Source organism: Triticum aestivum, chromosome 3B (genome assembly GCF_018294505.1).
Source record: "Triticum aestivum cultivar Chinese Spring chromosome 3B, IWGSC CS RefSeq v2.1, whole genome shotgun sequence".
Lineage (NCBI taxonomy): Eukaryota > Viridiplantae > Streptophyta > Magnoliopsida > Poales > Poaceae > Triticum > Triticum aestivum.
The window spans coordinates 40,402,516-40,411,060 of record NC_057801.1 but is presented as its reverse complement, the minus strand read 5'-3'; positions in this window follow the sequence as shown (position 1 = coordinate 40,411,060).

Below are 8,545 nucleotides of genomic sequence, written 5' to 3'. Positions count from 1 at the left end.
GGAAATATGCCCTAGAGGCAATAATAAATTAGTTATTATTATTATATTTCCTTGTTCATGATAATCGTTTATTATCCATGCTATAATTGTATTGATAGGAAACTCAGATACATGTGTGGGTACATAGACAACACCATGTCCCTAGTAAGCCTCTAATTGACTAGCTCGTTGATCAATAGATGATTACGGTTTCCTGACCATGGACATTGGATGTCGTTGATAACAGGATCACATCATTAGGAGAATGATGTGATGGACAAGACCCAATCATAAGTCTAGCACAGAGATCGTGTAGTTCGTATGCTATAGCTTTTCTAATGTCAAGTATCATTTCCTTAGACCATGAGATTGTGCAACTCCCGGATACCGTAGGAATGCTTTGGGTGTACCAAACGTCGCAACGTAACTGGGTGGCTATAAAGGTACACTACAGGTATCTCCGACAGTGTCTGTTGGGTTGGCACGAATCGAGACTGGGATTTGTCACTCCGTGTGACAGAGAGGTATCTCTGGGCCCACTCGGTAGGACATCATCATAATGTGCACAATGTGACCAAGGGGTTGATCACGGGATGATGTGTTACGGAACGAGTAAAGAGACTTGCCGGTAAAGAGATTGAACAAGGTATCAGGATACCAACGATCGAATCTCGAGCAAGTACAATACCGCTAGACAAAGGGAATTGAATACGGGATTGATTCAATCCTCGACATCGTGGTTCATCCGATGAGATCATCGTGGAACATGTGGGAGACAACATGGGTATCCAGATCCTGCTGTTGGTTATTGGCCGGAGAGTTGTCTCGGTCATGTCTACGTGTCTCTCGAACCCGTAGGGTCTACACACTTAAGGTTCGATGACGCTAGGGTTATAAAGGAAGTTTGTATATGGTTACCGAATGTTGTTCGGAGTCCCGGATGAGATCCTGGACGTCACGAGGAGTTCCAGAATGGTCCGGAGGTACAGATTTATATATGGGAAGTCCTATTTTGGCCACCGAAAATGTTCAGGATTTTTCGGTATTGTACCGGGAAGGTTCTAGAAGGTTCCAGAGTGGGGCCCACCTGCATGGGGGACCCATATGAACGTGGGTAGTGGGGGCAAGGCCCCACACCCCTGGTCAAGGCGCACCAAGATCCCCCCTTAGAAGGAATAAGATCATATCCCGAAGGGATAAGATCAAGATCCCTAAAAAAGGGGATAACAATCGGTGGGGAAGGAAATAATGAGATTTCTTTCTTCCAACCTTTGCCAACGCCCCAATGGACTTGGAGGGCAAGGAATCAGCCCCCTCCACCCCTATATATAGTGGGAGGCGCATGGGAGCTTTACAAAAAGTTTTGGCGCAGCCCTCCCCCTCTCCCAAGTTCGCCTCCTCTCCCGCGGTGCTTGGTGAAGCCCTGCAGGATTGCCACGCTCCTCCATCACCACCACGCCGTTGTGCTGCTGCTGGATGGAGTCTTCCTCAACCTCTCCCTCTCTCCTTGCTGGATCAAAGCATGGGAGATGTCACCGGGCTGTACGTGTGTTGAACGCGGAGGTGCCGTCCGTTCGGCACTAGGATCTCCGGTGATTTGGATCACGACGAGTACGACTCCTTCAACCCCGTTCTCTTGAACGCTTCCGCTTAGCGATCTACATGGGTATGTAGATGCACTCTCCTTCCCCTTGTTGCTAGTCTCTCCATAGATAGATCTTGGTGACTCGTAGGAAAATTTTGAATTTCTGCTACGTTTCCCAACAGTGGTATCAGAGCTAGGTCTATTGCGTAGATTCTTTGCATGAGTAGAACACAAAGTAGTTGTGGGCGTTGATTTTGTTCAATATGCTTACCGTTACTAGTCCAATCTTGTTTCGACGGTATTGTGAGATGAAGCGGCCCGGACCGACCTTACACGTACTCTTACGTGAGACAGGTTCCACCGACTGACATGCACTTGGTGCATAAGGTGGCTAGCGGGTGCCAGTCTCTCCCACTTTAGTCGGAACGGATTCGATGAAAAGGGTCCTTATGAAGGGTAAATAGCAGTTGATATATCACGTTGTGGTTATTGCGTAGGTAAGAAACGTTCTTGCTAGAAACCCATAGCAGCCACGTAAAACATGCAACAACAATTAGAGGACGTCTAACTTGTTTTTATAGGATATGCTATGTGATGTGATATGGCCAAGAAGAATGTGATGAATGATATATGATGTATGAGATTGATCATGTTCTTGTAATAGGAATCACGACTTGCATGTCGATGAGTATGACAATCGGTAGGAGCCATAGGAGTTGTCTTAATTTATTGTATGACCTGCGTGTCATTGAACAACGCCATGTAATTACTTTACTTTATTGCTAACCGGTAGCCATAGTAGTAGAAGTAATAAGTTGGCGAGACAACTTCATGGAGGCACGATGATGGAGATCATGATGATGGAGATCATGGTGTCATGCCGGTGACGATGATGATCATGGAGCCCCGAAGATGGAGATCAAAAGGAGCAATATGATATTGGCCATATCATGTCACTATTTGATTGCATGTGATGTTTATCATGTTTATACATCTTATTTGCTTAGAACGACGGTAGTAAATAAGATGATCCCTCATTAAAATTTCAAGAAAGTGTTCCCCCTAACTGTGCACCGTTGCGAAAGTTCGTCGTTTCGAAGCACCACGTGATGATCGGGTGTGATAGATTCTTACGTTCACATACAACGGGTGTAAGCCAGATTTACACACGCGAAACACTTAGGTTAACTTGACGAGCCTAGCATGTACAGACATGGCCTCGGAACACAAGAGACCGAAAGGTCGAGCATGAGTCGTATGGAGGATACGGTCAACATGAAGATGTTCACCGATGATGACTAGTCCGTCTCACGTGATGATCGGACACGGCCTAGTTGACTCGGATCATGTAATCACTTAGATGACTAGAGGGATGTCTATCTGAGTGGGAGTTCATAAGATGAACTTAATTATCCTGAACATAGTCAAAAGACCCTTTGCAAATTATGTCATAGCTCGCGCTTTAGTTCTACTGTTTTAGATATGTTCCTAGAGAAAATATAGTTGAAAGTTGATAGTAGTGATTATGCGATCAGTAGAAAGCTTATGTCCTTAATGCACTGCTCAGTGTGCAGAACCCCAAACGTCGTCTGTGGATGTTGCGAACATCGGACATACACGTTTTGATAACTACGTGATAGTTCAGTTAAATGGTTTAGAGTAGAGGCACCAAAGACGTTTTTCAAAATGTCGCAGAACATATGAGATGTTTCGAGGGCTGAAATTGGGATTTGAGGCTCGTGCCCACATCAAGAGGTATAAGACCTCCGACGATTTTCTTAGCCTGCAAACTAAGGGAGAAAAGCTCAATCGTTGAGCTTGTGCTCAAATTGTCTGAGTGCAACAATCACTTGAATCGAGTGGGAGTTGATCTTCCAGATGAGATAGTGATGTTTCTCCAAAGTCATTGCCACCAAGCTGCTAGAGCTTCGTGATGAACTATAACATATCAGGGATAGATAAGATGATCCTTGAGGTATTCGCGATGTTTGACACCGCGAAAGTAGAAATCAAGAAGGAGCATCAATTGTTGATGGTTGGTGAAACCGCTAGTTTCAAGAAGGGCAAGGGCAAGAAGGGATACTTCATGAAACGACAAATCAGTTGCTGCTCTAGTGAAGAAACCCAAGGTTGAACCCAAACCCGAGACTAAGTGCTTCTGTAATAAGGGGAACAGCCACTGGAGCAGAACTACCCTAGATACTTGGTAGATGAGAAGGCTGGCAAGGTCGATAGAAGTATATTGGATATACATTATGTTAATGTGTACTTTACTAGTACTCCTAGTAGCACCAGGGTATTAAGATACCGGTTCAGTTGCTAAGTGTTAGTAACTCGAAAAAAAAGCTACGGAATAAACGGAGACTAGTTAAAGGTGAGCTGACGATATGTGTTGGAAGGGTTTCCAAGTTTGATGTGATCAAACATCGCACGCTCCCTCTACCATCAAGATTAGTATTAAACCTGAATAATTGTCATTTGGTGTTTGCGTTGAGCATAGACATGATTGGATTATGTCTATCGCAATACGGTTATTCATTTAAGGAGAATAATGGTTACTCTATTTATTTGAATAATACCTTCAATGGTCTTGCACCTAAAGGAATGGTTTATTGAATCTCGATTGTAGTGATACACATTTTCATGCCAAAAGATATAAGATAGTAATGATAGTACCACTTACTTGTGGCACTGCGATGTAAGTCATATTGGTATAAAACGCATGAAGAAGCTCCATGTTGATGGATCTTTGGACTCACTCGTTTTTGAAAAGTTTGAGACATGCGAACCATGTCTATTGGTGTATACGCATGAAGAAACTCCATGCAGATGGATCATTCGGACTCACTTGATTTTTGAATCACTTGAGTTATGTAAATCATACCACATGGGCAAGATGACTGAAAGGCCTCGTTTTTCCAGTAAAATGGAACAAGATGGCAACTTGTTGGAAGTAACACATTTTGATGTGTGCAGTCCAATGAGTGCCGAGGCATGCAGTGAATATCGTTATGTTCTTACTTCACAGATGATTCGAGTAGATGTTGAGTATATTTACTTGATGAAACAAAAGTCTGAATTATTGAATGGTTCAAGTAATTTCAGAGTGAAGTTAAAGATCATCGTGACGAGAGGATAAAATGTCTATGATATGATCATAGACATGAGTATCTGAGTTAAGAGCTTTGGCACGCAATTAAGAAATTGTGGAAATTGTTTCACAATTAATACCGCCTGGAACACCATAGTGTGATGGTGTGTCCGAACATCATAGTTGCACCCTATGGGATATGGTGCATACCATGATGTCTCTTATCGAATTACCACTATCGTTCATGGGTTAGGCATTAGAGACAACTGCACTCGCTTTAATAGGGCACCACGTAATTCCATTGAGACGACACCGTTTGAACTATGGTTTGGAGAAACCTAAGTTGTCGTTTCTTAAAAGTTTGGGGCTGCGACGCTTATATGAAAAAGTTTTAGGTTGATAAGCTCGAACCCAAAGCGGATAAAATGCATCTTCATAGGACACCCAAAATAGTTGGGTATACCTCCTAATTCAGATCCGGAACCAAAAGGATTGTTTCTTGAATCGGGTCCTTTCTCGAGGAAAGGTTTGTCTCGAGAATTGAGTGGGAGGATGGTGGAGACTTGATGAGGTTATTGAACCGTCACTTCAACTAGTGTGTAGCAGGGCACGGGAAGTTGTTCCCGTGGCACCTACACCAATTGAAGTAGAAGCTTATGATAGTGATCATGAAACTTCGGATCAAGTCACTACCAAACCTCGTAGGTCGACAAGGATGCGTACTGCTTCAGAGTGGTACAGTAATCCTGTCTTGAAGGTCATGTTGCTAGACAACAATGAACCTACGAGCTATGGAGAAGCGATGGTGGGCCCAAATTCCGACAAATGGTTAGAAACCATGAAATCCGAGATAGGATCCATGTATCAGAACAAAGCATGGACTTTGGTGGACTTGCCCGATGATCAGCAAGCCATTGAGATAAATGGATCTTTAAGAAGAAGACGAACATGGACGGTAATGTCACCATCTATGAAGCTCGACTTGTGGCGAAGAGTTTTTCACAAGTTCAAGGAGTTGACTACGATGAGATTTTCTCATCCGTAGCGATGCTTAAGTCCGTCGGAATCAAGTTAGCATTAGCTGCATTTATGAAATCTGGCAAATGGATGTCAAAACGAGTTTCCTTACCAGTTTTCGTAAGGAAAGGTTGTATGTGATACAATCATAAAGGTTTTGTCGATCCTAAGGATGCTAAAAGGTATGCTAGCTCCAGCGATCTTTCCATGGACTGGAGTAAGCATCTCGGAGTTGGAATGTGTTCTTTGATGAGATGATCAAATATTTTGGGTTTATACAAAGTTCATGAGAAACTTGTATTTCCAAAAAGGTGAGTGGGAGCACTATAGAATTTCTGATGAGTATATGTTGTTGACATATTGTTGATCAGAAATGATGTAGAATTTCTGGAAAGCATATGGGGTTATTTGAAAAGTGTTTTTCAATGGAGAACCTGGATTAAGCTACTTGAACATTGAGCATCAAGACCTATGAGGATAGATCAAAAACCGCTAAATGGTAATTTCAAATGAGCACATACCTTGACATGATCTTGAAGGTGTTCAAGATGGATCAGTCAAAGAAGGAGTTCCTACCTGAGTTGTAAGGTATGAAGTTAAGAGTTAAAGCTCGACCACGGCAGAAGAGAGAGAAAGGACGAAGGTCGTCCCCTATGCTTCAGACGTAGGCTCTATAGTATGCTATGTTGTGTACCGCACCGGAAGTGTGCCTTGCCATGAGTCAGTCAAGGGGTACAAGAATGATCCAGGAATGGATCATTGGACAGCGGTCAAAATTGTCCTTGGAGTAAATAAAGACATGTTTCTCGATTATGGAGGTGATAAAGAGTTCGGCGTAAAGGGTTACGTCGATGCAAGCTTTAACACCTATCCGAGTGACTCTGAGTAGCAAACCGGATACGTATAGTGGAGTAACCATTTGGAATAGCTTCAAGTGGAGCATGGAAGCAGCATTTACAATATGACATAGAGAATTGCTAAGTACATACAGATCTGAATGTTACAGACCCGTTGACTAAAACCTCTCTCACAAGCAAAACATGATCAAGCCCCCGAACTCATTGAGTCTTAATCACATGATGATGTGAACTAGTTTAGTGACACTAGTAAACTCTTTGGATGTTGGTCACATGGCAATGTGACCTGTGAGTGTTAATCACATGGCGATGTAAACTAGATTATTGACTCTAGTGCAAGTGGGAGACTGTTGGAAATATGCCCTAGAGGCAATAATAAATTATTTATTATTATTATATTTCCTTGTTCATGATAATCGTTTATTATCTATGCTATAATTGTATTGATAGGAAACTCAGATACATGTGTGGGTACATAGACAACACCATGTCCCTAGTAAGCCTCTAATTGACTAGCTCGTTGATCAATAGATGGTTACGGTTTCCTGACCATGGACATTGGATGTCGTTGATAACGGGATCACATCATTAGGAGAATGATGTGATGGACAAGACCCAATCCTAAGCCTAGCACAAAGATCGTGTAGTTCGTATGCTATAGCTTTTCTAATGTCAAGTATCATTTCCTTAGACCATGAGATTGTGCAACTCCCGGATACCGTAGGAATGCTTTGGGTGTACCAAACGTCACAACGTAACTGGGTGGCTATAAAGGTACACTACAGGTATCTCCGAAAGTGTCTGTTGGGTTGGCACGAATCGAGACTGGGATTTGTCACTCCGTGTGACGGAGAGGTATCTCTGGGCCCACTCGGTAGGGCATCATCATAATGTGCACAATGTGACCAAGGGGTTGATCACGAGATGATGTGTTACGGAAGGAGTAAAGAGACTTGCCGGTAACGAGATTGAACAAGGAATCAGGATACCAATGATCGAATCTCGGGCAAGTACAATACCGCTAGACAAAGGGAATTGAATACGGGATTGATTGAATCCTCGACATCGTGGTTCATCCGATGAGATCATCGTGGAACATGTGGGAGCCAACATGGGTATCCAGATCCCGCTGTTAGTTATTGGCCGGAGAGTTGTCTCGGTCATGTCTACGTGTCTCCCGAACCCGTAGGGTCTACACACTTAAGGTTCGATGATGCTAGGGTTATAAAGGAAGTTTGTATGTGGTTACCGAATGTTGTTCGGAGTCCCGGATGAGATCCCGGACGTCACGAGGAGTTCCAGAATGGTCCAGAGGTAAAGATTTATATATGGGAAGTCCTATTTTGGCCACCGGAAAATGTTCAGGATTTTTCGGTATTGTACCGGGAAGGTTCTAGAAGGTTCCGGAGTGGGGCCCACCTGCATGGGGGACCCACATGAACGTGGGTAGTGGGGGCAAGGCCCCACACCCCTGGTCAAGGCGCACCAAGATCCCCCCTTAGAAGAAATAATGGGATTTCTTTCCTCCCACCTTTGCCAACGCCCCAATGGACTTGGAGGGCAAGGAATCAGCCCCCTCCACCCCTATATATAGTGGGGAGGCGCATGGGAGCTTTACAAAAAGTTTTGGCGCAGCCCTCCCCCTCTCCCAAGTTCTCCTCCTCTCCCGCGGTGCTTGGCGAAGCCCTGCAGGATTGCCACGCTCCTCCATCACCACCACGCCGTTGTGCTGCTATTGGATGTAGTCTTCCTCAACCTCTCCCTCTCTCCTTGCTGGATCAAGGCATGGGAGACGTCACCGGGCTGTACGTGTGTTGAACGCGGAGGTGCTGTCCGTTCGGCACTAGGATCTCCGGTGATTTGGATCAAGACGAGTACGACTGCTTCAACCCCGTTCTCTTGAACGCTTCCACTTAGCGATCTACAAGGGTATGTAGATGCACTCTCCTTCCCCTCGTTGCTGGTTTCTCCATAGATAGATCTTGGTGACTCGTAGAAAAATTTTGAATTTCTGCT